Source organism: Lepisosteus platostomus, chromosome 20 (genome assembly GCF_059453375.1).
Source record: "Lepisosteus platostomus isolate fLepPlt1 chromosome 20, fLepPlt1.hap1, whole genome shotgun sequence".
Lineage (NCBI taxonomy): Eukaryota > Metazoa > Chordata > Actinopteri > Semionotiformes > Lepisosteidae > Lepisosteus > Lepisosteus platostomus.
The window spans coordinates 2,598,885-2,616,611 of NC_142630.1; positions in this window are offsets into that span (position 1 = coordinate 2,598,885).

Sequence of the window (17,727 nt, forward strand, 5' to 3'; positions counted from 1 at the left end):
CAGGAATAAGCCTCCTGGGAAACTTCATCAATGTTTTAGGATTATGCTAATGGATGTTTACTGTTTGCAAGGAGCCTTGAGAGCCGTAATGTATTAAAATATCTATTCACTCTTCCGCGAAGAGAGCTGTCATGGTGTGCTCTCTTTTTTATAATTTGGCTTTGTACTCCCTAAACCAAAGCACTTTTCTTAACATGTTATCTTCAATACAAAAGCCAGGGGGCATATTAACGGTATTCAGATGGAGCGTAAGATGAAATTGTCATTTCTGTTGCTGAGCTGCAGTGGACACGGAGACTGGTCAGGAGGTGTCTTCTGGAACATTAGAAATGAGAAATGAGAAATATTTCATGTCTGAATGGACTTGGTGTAAGCCAAATGTCACAGGGTTTAAACTCATGGGTATTGGAGCCAGCTTTTCAAAATTATTGGGGTGCTCATTCTAAACTGCATTCACATTAAGAAAGCAATTATCTGCTTCCCCCCATTACTTTATTTAATGGTAAAAATGGTAAAGTATTCATTCATACTGCAGTTTTAGAGAATGCGTTCGTTCTCTGCGCTCATCCTAATGAGGTTAGTTATGGCGTCTTCAGTGTCCGGTGAAACAGAATCACCATGAATAGGGAGCACTGAAATGCATTTCCTTTTTCTTGGCAGAGCCTTTTCTATTTTACTAGAAGCTTCACGGTGCCAGTCAGGTTGTTTGTGCTTTCGAAAGCAAAAGTCAAATTAAGTGCAGATTCTGAGGTTTGTGTTTTTATCTTTTGTAGGATTGTATTGTATAGGATACAAAACAGAACTGTACCCATCCATCCATTCGCTAATTGCTTCATCCAACACAGTGTCACGGAGAAGCTGGAGCCGATCCCAGCAAGCAACGCACACCAGTCCATAGCTGAGCACACATCGGCACACACTCGCACCAGGGCTAATTTTCCCCGAAGCCAGTTATCATACCACTGTGTCTTTGGACTGTGGGAGGAAACCAGAGCCCCTGGAGGAAACCCACAGGAACATGGGGAGAACATACAAACTCCACACAGACAGCATCCCAGGAATCGAAACCAGCACAGTGCGCCAGCTAACCACTGTACCACTGTGACGCCCAAATATGTATCAATTTCTGAAATAAACATACACACGTCTTCTATGAAGCTAATTATTTGGCAACCATGTGAAAACGCTTTTTCTGGTCACATTTCAGTTACTTACAACTCTGATCTTGAAATGCAAAATCAACTGAATCATAGCCAACGGTCAGTAAGCTGACTGTGGAGTGTGGGACAAGAAGATAGTTATTTAGCACTGTGGAGATGCAATCCTGTTCTCAACCACATGCAAAGTGGAAATGCGCCCACCCCTGCTTAAACAATCTGATCAAAAAATGTTGGTGGTTCTGGAGCTCACAAGGCAGCCGGTGCTTCTAACCCTGGGTTTGGAGAGTCTCGTAAATCTTACACCCTAAGTCACCCATTTTTAATGATTAGGAATGTTTGTAACTTATGAATTAATTAAACAAGAATTTGTTCAATAAGAAGAATTCTGCCCCTTGGGGGAATGGAGGATAATTGGATTTTCGTTCCAAATGTTGTATATGTTTCTTAATTTAAAATGACTCTTTGGCTTAATTGATTGTAAACTGCTCCAAGCCTCTAGAAATTGATTTAGCGATTACGTACTGTATAGAACACGCTGGACCAGAGCTCTCCGAGAGGGAGCTCTGGAAGGAGCACTGCTAGTCAAAGTTAAACCAATTTGTGCTGATACCCATGGAACCATGTTGCAAAGGTGCAATTTGTTATGAACTTGCCAATGGATCTCCGCTTCTCAATAATCTTTCTTGGGGCCTTATACTGTTTTTCACTAAAGATGAAAGGATGGCTAGTGTCCATTCAGCCATCCATTCATTTCCTCACGTCTTCTTCCAATTCAGGGTCCCCGGGGAGCTGGAGCCTATCCCCGCAAGCAACGGGCACAAGGCAGGGTACGCTGCGGTCGGGACACAAGTCCATCACAGGGCAGACACACACTCTCACACCCGGGCCAATTTTCCCAGACGCCAGTCATTTATCTCACACAGGAACTTGGTGAGCTGGAGTCTAAGCAGAATAAACCCTAAATGGGATGCAAGTTCAGTGCAGGGCACACACGCGCACACACACACACGCACACACGCACACACACACTGGGGCTAATTAAGATGCCAATTAACCTAGACAGCATGTCTTTGCAAAATGACAAAATCTGAAATAATTAAGAGGTGAAGCCTAAATACCAATTTATATGTGAGCCTTTGAATGTAACATCATATAAAATGTCTAAATTCCAAAAAAACAGTTTGAAAGTTTTTTTTTGTCAGTCTTCATTCCAGAATTTCTGAAACCATTTTTCCTCTCGATTGCTCTTTGTGAAAGAGGCCAGACCCTTGTGAAGAAGCTCTTCATGAAATATATTTAACATGTCAGTGATTTTAAATACCATCACTGGGTTTGTAGGTGTTCCAGGAAACCAGTTTTGATATTTTTCAAACCAATGTTAAGAAAATACAAGTTTGTATAAACGTAACATAAACCCTGTTTATTTTCATCTCCAGGATGTCTTGCCACACAGTACTGATCATGAACTGCTTAACGTACCTTATAGAAAAAGGACCTATGACCTGTCACACACAGTGGGATAAGAGACATTTACTGGAGATGACTAAAAGATCACTACAAACAAAATTAAGATTCACAACTTCTCATTTCTGACTGTGAAAGCCTGTCAGAAATGTCATCCCCCCCTTAATAAAGTTTTAATCATGGGAAGAATCGATTTATAGTACTATAGAATTCTAAATTCAAGAGAAATTTGATCTAATATACCCTTCAAATGTCTCTAAATTATTTTTAATATTACATTTTTTAATATTTAGTTAAGACAGAATTGACTGCCTGCCTCTACAGGGAGACAGCCATCTTAAAACAAAAGCACTTGTAGACAAAATTAAATGATATTTAATGTGCTCCCTCATACCTTGGTGTGTAGTCATTTATTTATAAACTGAAGGTTATGATTTCATGGTAACATAGCAGCAACTCAACCACTTTCATATAACGTTTTCTACCTTGTCTGCAATCTGTCTGTTTCTTATAACTACCTCTGCAAAATGTGAATGGATGGGTGTTACACAGCAGTGTTCTGCCATATCCCTATGATTTATCAGTGCACTTATGGGACAAAGCTGGAAAATGGCGATATTATAAATCTGCTTCATTTCTCTATGTGTATCTTGCAAATTAACATTGGAGCACTGCCTATTTGAAAATAACTCAAAATAACGAAACTTCATAAAAAAGGTAATTCTGAAAACATGATGTATCATTCCCACACATGCTCTACAGTATATGGCTAGATTTCCAATTTACATGGTAAAACGAAGACTGGCCTCCTGCTCAGTGATGCCTTGTGCTTCTGGGAATGGGATGAATTGCCACAGCCCTGACCAGGAATAAGCAGCTTTCTGATAATGGATGGAGAGTGAAGTTCATTTCCGTCAAGAACATGAAGACATCCAACAAAAACCACAGCATCCTCTCTGGTGGGTCAAACAGCCACTGTGGTTCTGCAGCACTTCCTGTTTCAGTGCTAGATGAGGCATGTCTGGGTTTAAATTGCTCTAATTTAATAGGTTTTATTGACACACATTGGTTCTGGCAATTATGCATGGAAAGTTTACTATAAGGATTTAACCCATTATTGGTGGGCAACACATAATTATTACTCTTTGTTTTGAGGAGAGGAATTTTAAAACACATTTGGGACTGGATGATGGATTTGCACACCACTAATGATCTAGAGTGCAGTTTTATTGTGTGGCAGAGAGTGCTGAGAAAGTGACATAATCAAGGTTTCAATTGCAGTGAGTTGTAGCACTACAGAGGAAGCTGAATGTCTTAGTGCCCCACAGTTACAACACATAAAAGGTGATCAATATCGGTCTATGATTATGTTTTTGGCACAGCACTTTGAACCAGTTAGCAAAGATAAATAATAATTAAACAGAAGTCAGAATGTTCATTTTGGCTGCTTTCAAACTCACACGAGGAAGCTTTTCAGTGCCACTGTATCGGTTTGTTTTTATTAAATTGATCTTGCTAAGCAAGACAGAGACAATGCTCTTGAAAAACTGTAGGACTATTTCTTCTTTTGTAATGGATTAACTTTTAAGCATCACAGTAAAACACGATGTGTGCAACTCCAAATCAGAAGGCAAGGAAGTTTTTCTGCAACTAACTCCTTTAAATGTGAATGGATGGGTCTTACACAGCAGTGCTCTGTCATATCCCCGTGATTCTGTGTTGATGATTCATTCTTACATATGGATCAGGTGTGTCCAGTCCAGGTCCTGGAGGTCTGAGTGTGTTTACAGATTCTTATTCAAACGCAGCTCTTAATGAGTTAAATGAGCTTATAACTGGCTTCATTAGACCAAACTCTCCAGATTTTGAGTTGCTGCGGATTGAAAGAGACCAAGAAACAGACGTCCCAGAACCTCCTGGGACAAGACTAGAAAGACCTGATGTAGACAGTCTCCCAAACCACCTGCCACATCTATTAACTGTATTTGATACTTTTAGAGCTCTCAAATGTATGAAATGAGTTGGTCCTCGACAGCTTTACTGCCTTTATATCTGGCTAGTGAAAACTAGCTTACCTCTAAATATGCTTTCACATCAGGTTCTTTGGAATTGAGATTTACTTTTATTTGTACACTATCACAGTAAAAAAAAAATTAATAATATTTTTGAACAGGTAGACACTGACATGAACAGATGGTCACATTTTCTTAGTTCTTTCCAGGCTTGTTTCTCCATAATAAAAATAAATGTGCTTTCTCAATAGAATATTTTTAGTTGTATGAATCTTCTTTCTCTCTGTTTGGAGTATTGTGATAGATGACATACTCAAATTTTCAAATTCATATGGCAATAGAAGTGACTGCCTATTCAATTCTCTACTCTGCAGACTGAAAGATCTGCAGGGGACCTAGCTCTGCCAAGCCCGATTATTTTGTGTTTGTTGCCATTTTGATTTTAATCCATTCCTGCATTTTGGCATCCACATGGAAACTTGCAATGCCAAAACGTAGCACTTACACTCCCCTGTTTGCCAGAATCATAAACTCCTTACAAGTTATTTCCTTTACTATGCTTCACTCCGGAGAGTTACCTGGCTCTTCTTTCTTTTTTTATTTGCATGTCAGTAGGGGTGAGGTTGTCTGCAGACCCTATGCATCATCTTCACACCCGCAGTGCAAACAGCCTCAGTGACAGCTGTCCTGAGCTGGTTGTAAAGGTGGGTAACACACCGATGGAACGGTAGTGGTGTAGGGTCGTGTCATGTGTTCCGTTTCCAAAAATGTTGACTAGTTCATAACAAGCGTGTTAGAGCCATTTTGCTGTCTTTCACTCAACACCTGCAGGAAAGTTAGCCCAGACTGGGACAATTATGCAGCTTTTGCTGATCACAATGTAAGCTCACAGGCTACCAGGAAGACATGAAGGCGGGCTGTTGCACGGCAACGAAAGAATACCCTGTCCAGCCAAGCCCATCAGTCATAGCAGTCCTGTCAAACGGAGGTGAAAAACAGCAGCCATATCACTCTGCAACACACAACTGGCAGCCCACTGAAGCTAAGCAGGTGAGCCTGGTCAGTACCTGGATGGGAGACCTCCTGGGAAAAACTAAGGCTGCTGCTGAAAGAGGTGTTTGTGGGGCCAGCAGGGGGCGCTCACCCTGCGATCCATGTGGGTCCTAATAGGTGTTTCTCGAAAAGAGTAGGGTGTAACCCCGGCGTCCTGGCCAAATTTCCCATTGGCCCTTACCAATCTGGCCCTTACCAGAGTAATGAATTGGCTTCATTACTCTGCTCTCCTCCCCACTGAAAGCTGATGTGTGGTGAGCGTTCTGGCGCACTATGGCTGCCGTCACATCATCCAGGTGGGGCTGCACATTGGTGGTGGTGGAGGGGATCCCCATTACCTGGAAAGCGCCTTGAGTTGAGTGTCCAGAAAAGCGCTATATAAATGTAAGCAATTATTATTATTATTAATTAAAAGACAAAAATGCTTAATTCTGACATGCTACTTGTCTAACATGCCTAAGCTTACACACAGATAAAATGATTAGTGTCTATCAGTTGTACTGCTTTAGATCTGATTCAGATATGCTTGAAGTATTTTCCTTGGAAGATAATGATCTGAACACATTTGCTTGACGTCTGCTGCGTGGAACTGACATGTTAATTTTTTCCTCCAGTGGTAAGACTTGTCAATGAGCGGAGGAGGTAAAAAAAAAAGTTTCCTTTTATACCCTTTGAGTACGGAAAGAAAGAAAATGAGCCTGTTTTGTCAGGGAATAAAGTCTTTTTCACATGAGGCCAAGGTCCCTTGGCTTGTATTTTATCGCAGCATGGGATTTCAGATGGCTCAGCGCCTACTAAATGCAGAGGAAGAGATTGGTGTTCATCCTTCTCCCACCCCTGGTTTTTAAGAACTACCCCTACTTGACAAATGACCAGGTGCCAGGGATTAGATCAATTAGGCTATGAAATCTGCTCTGAACTAATTATACCCATACATTACATAGAGCCTGTCAGTAATTAGCTGGCTACCTGTTCTGTTGAGAAAGACTATACAGTATGTCACAAGACACATCAGGTTAACCCATTAGGTAGAAATTCAATTAAGAACCATGTGAACTATTTCTGTAAATGAGGACTGAAGATGTAATTAATACACTTACAGCTTTACTGTGTATTACTAGATCCATATCCTTTCACATCTGGGTTTCCCTGTTGCCTTTTCATGTGTAAATCGTTCTAGTCAGCAGTTGCCTCTAAAAACAATTAAAACTGAAGACATGTTTATTATTACTTTTTTTTCAAATAAAACATTACCTCTAATCAGTATTTTCTTCGTGATCCCAGCAGGACTTGTCTTCTTCTGTGAAGTGAAGAACATGCCCTTGAATTAAGTAGTAGGGAGATTTGTCGACGCCGATCACACATTGCCGCACTATACTGTGAAGCTTGTGTGATCACTGCTCTTCAGACCTCTCTAAAACGCAGTATGAGTCTCATTAACTTTGATTACAAACGTTCCCTACAAAACTGGATTGACTCAAGCTGGCTCCACTTGGCTTATTGATGCTCTCAGTGCTGAAGTGGATTCTCGTCAGCTTTTTGTTTGAGAAGCATTTCGTAGCGTATTACAATTTGAACAGCTGTAGTTGGAGGGACTACAGAGACTTGGGAGGAAAACTAATTATTTTTTTTCTCTAGCAGGAAAATATTTTGCACTTTAGATCACTTTAGGGTGATCTCTAAGATTTGCAAGAATCTCCAAGACCAGTGCCCCTCTAATGGCAGAAACATGAGTGGAGGCTTTGGGTAAACTGTTGATGTGACTGTAAGTCTTGATTGTGTCTGAAATGACAAAAACTTTACATAGCAAGATAGACAGATCCATCCGTCCTAATCCCTTCATCCTATTCAGGAGTGTAGACATAGAAATAGACATATATTGACATATATATATAGAAGACATAAATAACATGGAGCACACAAATTCAGGTACATATACACATAGCTTACATGCTTGTGTATTTAGAGACTTGCAGTCAAGCAGTGGTTTATAACTTTCATATCTTGTATGCTTAGATTGTTTTTATTACAGGTATTTAAATTACTTTTTGATAATGGTGGCGTATCTTGCACATTACTGTAAAAACTAATTATTGAGGAATTACAATTAAATATTGATTGTATCAGTGCAGAATAACAGCGATAAGTCCTTTAGTGCATTACAACAACAAGCTGATAACTACATTTGCATTGACTGCCTCTTCTGTTAAGAAGTTTAGGGGAAAATATGGCCCAATTGTAAACCTTGCAAGTGTGACCCAGCCTCTGTCATACCAACCCTTTTTCTGGAAGCAGGTTCTCTAAATATAGTAGACCTATGATTTGAATGAATGCTAATTTTCAATTGATCAGATAATTGGCATAATCTTTGCACTACAACATAACTAAAATCCCTCAGTTCATATTTTAATTAAATATTTGAAATATTTGCACAATCGACCAAGAACTTCAGGCAACCAGGACAAACTCAATCAGCTTTTCATTAATTGAATGTCTTAATTACCACCAATCACATCCTGTAACCCCCTCAAGAAATCACACTTTGAATAGCAAGTTTATTTTGCCGAACCTCAAGGTAATGTTAAACATTTTAAAAAGCAATCATAATGAGTTTCTGCAAAGTGTGGACTGTTTATCACAAGGAACAAATTCCCACATTCTTTTAATAATTTCATATGTCTTTATTAAGGTTGAGGTTGGGAGTAGAGAAAGGAAATTGCATTTGCTGTGATTAAGTCTTTGAGGAATTGGAATACATCAAATCACAATGTTTTTAGGACTTCTACACAAGATTTCACAAAAGTCAAACAATGTGCACATTCTTTTTTATGGGCCTCACAGCATTGTGCAAAATCAGTCTCACTCCCCCACCGTAACCCATCCCTCTTTATGGTTTTTAGAAGCTATTTAACTGGTGTTCCTTCTATTTGGATACTCAGTTACAATGGCATGACTCTACAGTATCTAAGCTTAGTAAAGAGAAGGGAATACAGATAAAGACTGGCACAGTGGTCTGCATTGCGCCCCTCAGCTCTGGGGCCCGGGCTCAGTTCCGGACCTGTGGTGCTGTCTGTGTGGAGTTTGTATGCTCTCCCTGTGTACCTGTAGGTTTCCTCCAGGTGCTCTACAGTCCAAAGACACACTGGCGGGCTAATTGGATGCTGGGAAACCCGGCCCGGGCGCGAGTGTGATTGTATCTGTGTGTGTCTTGCGATGGCCTGGTGTGTATCCCTCTTTGCTTGACAGGAGAGGCTGTGGGTCCCCCGTGCCCCCGAACTGGATGAAGCAGTTAGATAGAATACAGAAAGTAAACAATCAGGAGGAGTGCAAATCCTGCAATGAATTAAAAAGACGTACTACAAAACCGCTACCCTAACACATTTCACATAATGCCAGCTCGTTCTGTTCGATTCTGATAGAATCCCACTCACTCCAGGGGTACCCTGTCTGAAGATCATCGCGGACAACCGCCAGTCTGAAACATCTCCCACACCGCACGCTATCCCCAGTCCGCGCCGCAGCGATTGATTTTCACAAAGAGGGCACACATGTGTGAGGGCAGCGTATGGTGCCAAGGCAGCCTTCAGCTCGAAACTTCTCCCTCTGTATTGCGCTTCAGTGCAGCCGGTGATTTGATTTGGACTGTCACAACAAGAAGCATTCGCTCTGGTCTGCAGACATTAAGTCAAGAGTGAAGGCAACAATGATGACTTACATGTCAGATCCAATTATTTTACTCGATCAGTTCAACCGAGAACCGAGTTTAGCACTGAAAATCCAGGGGAAAGCAATGTTTCTGCAGGAGTCATGTTCCACCTTTTGTTCACCCTCTAATTATTAGTAAAAACACCAAACTACTGAAGGGTTATTTTGACTCCATGGAAGTCTGTGGTTTTAGGAGAACAGGCAGGAATCCAAGAGGCTACATTTCGTTAATGTTATAACGTGTTGAGATGAAAACAGCTATGTCTTCCTAGCTCATTTTTAATAACCCTGTGGGATAGACACATCCATTCTCTTTTTTTGTCATTGGGTTATAAACATTTTAAATCCTAAGAACGTTAACTTTCATTTTAATCTGAAACAAATTAGATTACATGAAATATATTCCTGAACGACAAGTTAGATTTATAAATGCAAACAGTGTCGTTTTAACTAGTTTAAACAAGGTGTGCCATACATTATATCCGTCAGGATCTTCTACGTAGAAATTATGTTATAGATAGTTGAATGATCAAAGGAAATTTAACTACATCTTGTCTGGGACCCGACTTAATTCCCTGACATTCATTACTAATGATTTCTGAAAATATACAGCGTGTATTTATTTCATTTCAATATTAATTTCCTGTCTTGAGAAAAGAAGCCTGCACTGGGCTGATGTGTTTTGACATGGAAAACTGACAAGACCAGAAACAACCCCATCTGGCGTTCAGAAACAGTCTAGGACGACAGGCCTAAGGGGAGAGTTAACCCTGGCGTGCGCTGGTGTGGCAGTAGCATGCGGTACATTGCCCTTTAATTCACAGCACAGTTCTGTTTTTACCAGGCTGTACCCCTGTAAGTACAGTATGCTCTTTGTTTTAGGCAAGCCCTTCTGGTGTTGTGTTTTTCAGTTGTGATGCGGTCCTTCTCCACCGCCTCTGTTCCCCGAGTAGATGAAATGGTCCACGCTGCACAGTATTAGTACTGCCATCTCTAAGAGGAGGTGCACTTAAGAGAAAGGCTTTCTGTCAATGCATCTGAAAGACATTGTGAACTCGACTGTGCTTTAGTCTTTGCCCCAGTTGTATACAGTTTCCTTTCATCCAAGCCACACATTCAGATTGCCCTGGGGCACGAAATGGTTTGGTAGTTTTTTAATGCTCTGATGATGTATGAAAAGCTAACGAGCCTCCTGTGACAGCTGCAAAATGCTCACTGTGACACTTACTGTGCATGTGGCACAACGCAAAGCGCAAGACTTCAGCCAGCACTGCCATACGCCATACCCCCCACTGTCCTTGTTCTCCTGAATGAAGTCTGAGGTTCAGATCAAAATACCTCTGTTCATATTTGCTACAGTTTAAAAATATGCAAATATATGTGTATGGTAATGAAAATCAACAGATGAATATTCACTTAAACTCAGATTTAATAAAACCAAAAGCAACATAATTACAGCTATGCAAATACTAGAGTTTTCTGTTTATGCATATTATGGCTTTACCTCTCTATAAATATACTGTATTTGAATCAGATCCATTCTATGTTGTTCTCTCATCATTTTAAACAGGATTCACTGACTGAAAAACGTTTTGCATGAAAGACTGGCTACAGACAATGAATGCTCTTTTAACAGTCTATTGCCAAATGCAATTCAGTTATGGTTTGGGAGTAAAAAACATCTTTAGCTTATTTTCTTTAATTTAGCAAAAGGATATAAAGAGCTATCAATGCTATTTATAGTTCACAGCATTGATGTACAACTACCATTATGAACACAGCTCTAGAAAAAGAAATCAGTCTGCTTTACCTGATGACAAATTTAAATAAAGAACCACTGTGATTTACAGAAGATGTGTACAGAAAAGGACATTGTAATATATGACAGAATGCTGTAGCAGAGAAACATCCACGGGACACGTAACTGAAGTATGATCTGCCAAACATAAGCCTGATGCTGTATAGTTCATTGCAATACATAATGTCAGAAACCTAGGGATTTGTGTGCATCAGGAAATCTGAATATATTTCATGCTCACACCTAGCAAGCCATTCGTTTTCTAAAATACTTTACCCTGATGAGATTGTAGTTGTGAGCCGAGATCAAAGCCTTTCAGCAATGCGGAAGACAGTTTCATATTTACAATTTTATAAGACAGTGCCATTGCTCAGCAGAAAGAGATTCCTTGTGGACCAGATTAGGAAACCTTGAAAGATGGATGCTATGATCCGTGATTTGTGTTGCAAGTGGTCATAATGACAACCAGGGACAGTGCAGAGTACAATGAAGCATCCACAGGAACCACAGCCAAAAAGTAGCCCGCACAGTTGGGTTTGAATTTCAGTTTAGAAATCCTGATATATAAAGACAGAGATCAATTGCAACAGCCCATTTTTTCCATTTTAAAGGAATTGTTAAGCTCAGCAGATCTTGTTTGCTACCATTTTATTTTGTTGCACATGAGAAGTGGTTAATTTTTTTTCAAAAGCTGAAGGTGTCTGTCCTGAACTGTACCAGTTTATCATTGCCATTAAATGTGCCCTCTCAATGATCCTAAACTTCTACACAGTGGTTACTGTGTGTCTCAGCTCCCCAGACCTCAGTATTAAATGTACATTTCAGATCCTGGGTTATGTCGTGCTCTCAGTTTACAATGCTAGCCGCTGTTCTACTGCGTGATCTATAGTAACTACCTGATTCAGTGGCAGTAGGCGTGTCAATATGTTGTTTAATGCTACATCTTGTGGAAATAAGCCTCATTGTCTCATATATCAAGTGTGATGCTCCTGTGATGAGAAAACGCAGCACACAAGCTTGTCAATAGTTCACCTCCTGTATTTTTCTGAGCAGTGACCCTGTCTTACTCACATTAGACGCACAGTACTAGGTTCGTTTTCCTGAAGAAGGACACTTCTCCACTCAGAATGTCATTTGTTAATAGTTAATATTATGGGCAGCAAGGTGGTGCAGTGGTCAGCAGTGCTGGGGCCCAGGGTTCAGCTCAGGACCTGGGGTGCTGTCTGAGTGGAGTCTGTATGTTCTCCCTGTGGTCGCATGGATTTCCTCCAGGCGATCCCATTCCTGTATACAGTTAAAAGACATGCTGGTTGGTTAATTTGCTCCTGGGAGAATCGTCCCTGGTGTGAGTGTGAGTGTATGTCTGGAAGCCTGTCCAGAGTGTGTCCTGCCTGGCGCCCACTGCATGCAAGGATAGCTTCTGGCTCCCCCGCCACACTGTATGGGACGAACCAGTTAAAACTGGGTGGATGGGACAGATGCGTTTATTATCATTCTAAAAAACCTGAATTCACATAATGCAAACTATAAGAAATAACAATCTTAATAGTATTAGATATTAGCAAATAAGTACGACCCAAGAGTTTTGATTAACATAGTAAAGGAAAACGCTTGATTCAGTGTAGGTGAGGTACAATAACTACACACTGTCATTACCACCCCAGAATACACATTTTAAACCAAATTCTTTGCTTTGCTCCATCAGGGTAATGCATGAGTCAGCAAATAAACATTATGCAAGTCTATTGCATGGTTGAGTACTTCTCCAGAATTCAATTTCTCTTCTGACTTGTTACTGAGAATGTGTACAATAAGATTCTTCACAGTAAGAATCACCTTGTTATAAGGTTATTTACTAGAGCATTAACACAGCTCAATCAATTCTGTATTATTAACCCCAGCACAGCATCTTTACCAACCACTGGACTGGGAAGGAAGGGGAAGCAGATTGATAAAGTCAGTTAGTTACAGTAAGTCTATATGTGTTTTGTACATTCTTCACACACTCAATAAACATCAAAAGACACTTGTCACTCTATTACTGCATACGTGTTTTAGACAAATAAACTACACAGATATTGCTTAAATATCTTTGGTGTCATTGTGATGAACTAATCATTCATCACTGACCATATTACACTATAGTGACCTGACCTGCTCACCGAGAGAAAAAAGCCTTCTTGTCACAGTGTGATGGAGGCCGGACTAAGTCAGTGCCTTGTCGATCCCTGTCTGAGGTTTTCACAGCCAGCAGTCTCTACCCTGCCAAGACATTCCTGCCAAACGCGATCTATCAATGACAGGCCATGATCCCAGAGACCTGGAGTCACAGATCCTCAACAAGATCGATGGAGAGGTCCGAGAGGGGTGATCTGGACAGGAGTATCTAGTCACCACAGAGCCCCACTTACTGCATGGTGATAAATGGTAGCATGACTGCATGGCCTAACACTGATCGAGTCCCAAGCCCTGTCCAGCTGCCCTTCCTGTGGGCTCATCCTGATGTGACAACATTCCAATAGGACAACAATGTCCCCATGCTGCCTGTGTGACAGTGACCTTCTTTGCAAGAGGAGAATGCAGCCGAGACTCTATTCACCAGACCCCTGTTGAACATTGGTGTTCAGACATTAGGTGTTTGTGCTCGGCCGAGGAGCCGATGACACGTTGGGTTATGACAGAACACCTCTGAGTCAGAATTACCCCGAAAAGATTCTCCGCGGTCTCTTTTCTGATAACTTTGTTGTGGATCTGTGATAAATCCGATGCTCAAGAATGTGTATATATTATATTTATGTATTACATTGTGTATGTATATGTGTGTTTGCATGCTGCACGTGTAGTCCGCAAGAATAAAAATAAGCAGAAACATCCCTTGCTGTTTTCCTCATTGTAAATATAGTTCATTTACATGATCTTCTTACTTCATCAGTCTTGCTGTATAACACCATTACAAAATGTTCTGCCTCATACCTTGTCGTTGTAGCTGTGTTAACTCGCTCTTCCGGCAATGAGATCTGCTGAAAAGCCTCTCTGAAGTGCTGAAGGTCTGTCTCCCTGTGCATTGCTGATAAGCTCCCATGCCTCCTGCTCCATCTTGCAGAGAGGTAAAAGTTTTAGAGGTGTAATCTGGTTATATTTATCTGAAAAACTATTATAAATTACCCCCTTAAAGAGCTCGGCTGTTCATGCACTTTTGTTTGTGTAAAGGATCTGGCAATGAAGGAGTTAAATTCTAATTTTCCTTGTACATTAAATTTGTCCCCAGTGGTTTCTCTTTTTACAAGAAACATGTTTTGGGTTTGTTCTGCAGTTTTGCTTTTGTGAGTTCCAATTTTTCCCCCTCAGAGGTCTAAAATAATCCAGCACAAAAGCTGGGACTTCATATCTCTGTGTGTAGTCTCTTTTCAGAGGAAATGATATGAATATCAAAACATGTCACGGCTGTCTCAGGTTCATACATTAAACATGTTAAGCTGCCATGTAAAGTTTTTTTTATTACAACCATCTTGAGTCTTTGAATAATTTAGAATGAAATGCCACAAAGGCCTGCAGTTTATTACTTTTTTTCCCCACATCGGCTATGCAAGATATTGGATACTCATTTGCTGCTTTCGCGTTTGGAGCAGAAACTGAAGCACCTACCTTAACGGTCACTGCAAATGCCATTTTTATTAAGTTCATTTTTTAAACTCAAATGAAATTGTTCACTCTACAGTGTTAAAAATTGAAACCATAAATCTCATTTTAGCAGTAGAAAATAAAATACTGTCTAGGTTATTCAATACCAGTATTAAAAAAAAGTTCACTGTTTGATGGATAAATAGCAAATGCTTCACTTGGTAACATTAAAAAAGTAAAAAGGGAACAATGAGCTCACTGGTTCAGGAGTGCAAGGGACAAAACTGACATTATAAGTAGACTCATATAGTATGCTGAAGGAAAATGTAATATTTCTGTCACCATGAGCTTCCCCTAACAAAATTCTACCAGTGTCAAGTAGTGGTGAAAAGCTTGTCATCAATCTAAGATCAAGGATGAGTCCACTTTGCTGAAGCTCGTTAGATTCATTAACTATATACTACACAAGGCCACTGTTTCAACAAGTCCCCATTCTCCCTCCACCTGCTTAAAACGATGTCTCCCTCTCGCAACGTTGTCGACCATTGATCCTCACCACAGCAGAGCCTGCTGCGGACCTGAGGGCCTGAGCACACCTTATTAAACATACTACATCTTGCTGACACCTCAGGCTCCAGTTGTTCATAACTGCACAGTAAATCAGCAAACCTATCAACAACATAAGAATCTCAGCACACTATTACACATTGCAAGTGGTTCAATGGGCATTCACATCGACAGATGTCGAGCACAATTTCTTAAAGCCTACGTTTACCTCATATTACTCCTTTTATTAGTAACTGCAATTAAATTAAGTGAAAAAGAAACCATCCAGCGTTTCTTCCTTTGCTTTGTGTGTGTTTTTTTTCTTTGGTCCTGACAAACAAAAAGCCTCCTTCCGCTTCGCGACGATCTCCATCTCGCTGGTGACAGGACATTGATATTACCATTAAGCCAGTCGCTGCCAATGACAGACCTAAGCAGTGGCATTAACAAGCAGCAGCAATCCATGGCCACAGGGGAGCATGTTTCTACAAAGGCTACTCAGGAGTACAGAGCAGGAAACAATAAAAAATACATTAAAGGCTAGGTAACCTTATTAATGGAATCTCATTGATATGGAAATTAGAGATTTCAAATGCCAAACAGTAATACTCATATTTTCTACCAACTAAATATGTATATGTCAGGGGCGCTTATTAAATTAATGTGATGGTGGGACTAAAAGAGGCCATACAGGCAGTTTGTGCTGTTTAATTAAACGCTGTATCATTATCTGTTTGTTGTTTTCAGCCTCTGAACATTACACACAGGAAGGAACACTTCAATCCAAAAGCAATGAATATGATCCTACATTTAGAAGATATACTGATCTTAGGCAGGAAAATTACAAATTATGGACTATTTACTCATCATTTTGTCTGGCAGATAGCATTACTCAGCCTCTTACCATGTGAGCAGCTGAAGGCCAGAACTGTGTCAGAGCTGTATCTCTCTCTCAGGACTATCTAATCAAGGCAGAGCAACTGGCAAGAAAAAAACAGCTCTTCTGCTGCTTTTCATAAATATTGCATGCACTCATATTACGTTCATCATCTCAGTCAGGTCGGCATGAGGTGAGAGCCTTGTTCTTTAAAAGCAAATGCCGTTCTTTTTCAGGACCTTCTCTGGCAGAGCAATCACCGGCGTTTTCATTTGGAACGTCTTCTAACTGATTCCATTCAAATTCCTTCTGAAAGGAGCTGGAGTTTTCCCCCACTGCTTGGGGAATGAAATACTAAATGCGTCTTCTGAGGGGATTGGATGCAGTCCAGTGGCTTGTGATTTAGAGGTATCCTTTGCTGATGCCCAGCTGTGACCTTGGAACTTCAGCCATGGGCACTTCTTAAATTCACAGACTGTATTTAAATCAGACAGGAAGTGTCATTACTAAGCCCTGGCAACAAGCAACTTCTCATAATCCCTGAAATACAGACGTGGAACAGCTTTCCCATCAGATGCCTGCTAGGAATACTGTATATACTGCATCTAAATATGCGCAAATGTATATACTATATGTATTCAGATAAATAATTAGCATACTGTATATGTGTTTACAAGTTTAGTTGCACCTTTTAACTCCAACAATATTTTTCTAAACATTATTATAATACATGCTGTAATGTATTTGGACTATTGTACAACAAAATATCCATTAAGTCATTTGAACACTCATTCAACCCAACAAGAGCTGGTTAAGAGTCGTAGTGAACACAGGAATTTAAAAAGGATGTAACTAATTATCTGAAAAATTCTACACAAATGTTCACACTCTGTTTACAAAAGAACACAAAACTAAACTCCCGAGCTGATAAGCTCTTAGACTGATGTGCCTTTCCTGCAATACTAGAATCTGTCTGGTTCTTTTTCCTCCATTAATTGCGCTGTTATTTGAGATGGATTAAGCTATAAAGCAGAAAGGCTCACTCTTGGATTTCAGGAATTAAAACCTTCAACTGGGTGATGAAATGCATCACTACACAAAGAAACAGTTTGCTCTTGTGACGGATTCAAAGCAAAAAAAAAACACTTTAGAAACATTATTATTATTTCTATTTGGAAAGAGTCATTAATCATTGAGTCTGAAATGGCTTCTTGAATATAAAAAAATGTCCAAAACTGCAATTTAAAAAATAAATAAGTTGCAATGGTGTTGACTAACTTCCAGATTTCACTCATAAGCCTGCTCCTCCCTTAGAGATGTAGAATACAGAGTATGTGATTCTTTTAGTACCAACAGAAGCCTCAGGAATGCTGGGAACAGTTTCTTCCACACAGAGAGCCTGAAACCTCTTCACACTGACCATGCATGTGTTAGTTTAGAAGTCCTGTTTGCTTGAACGGTGGACTCAACTTTATCATTGAAGAGATTTTT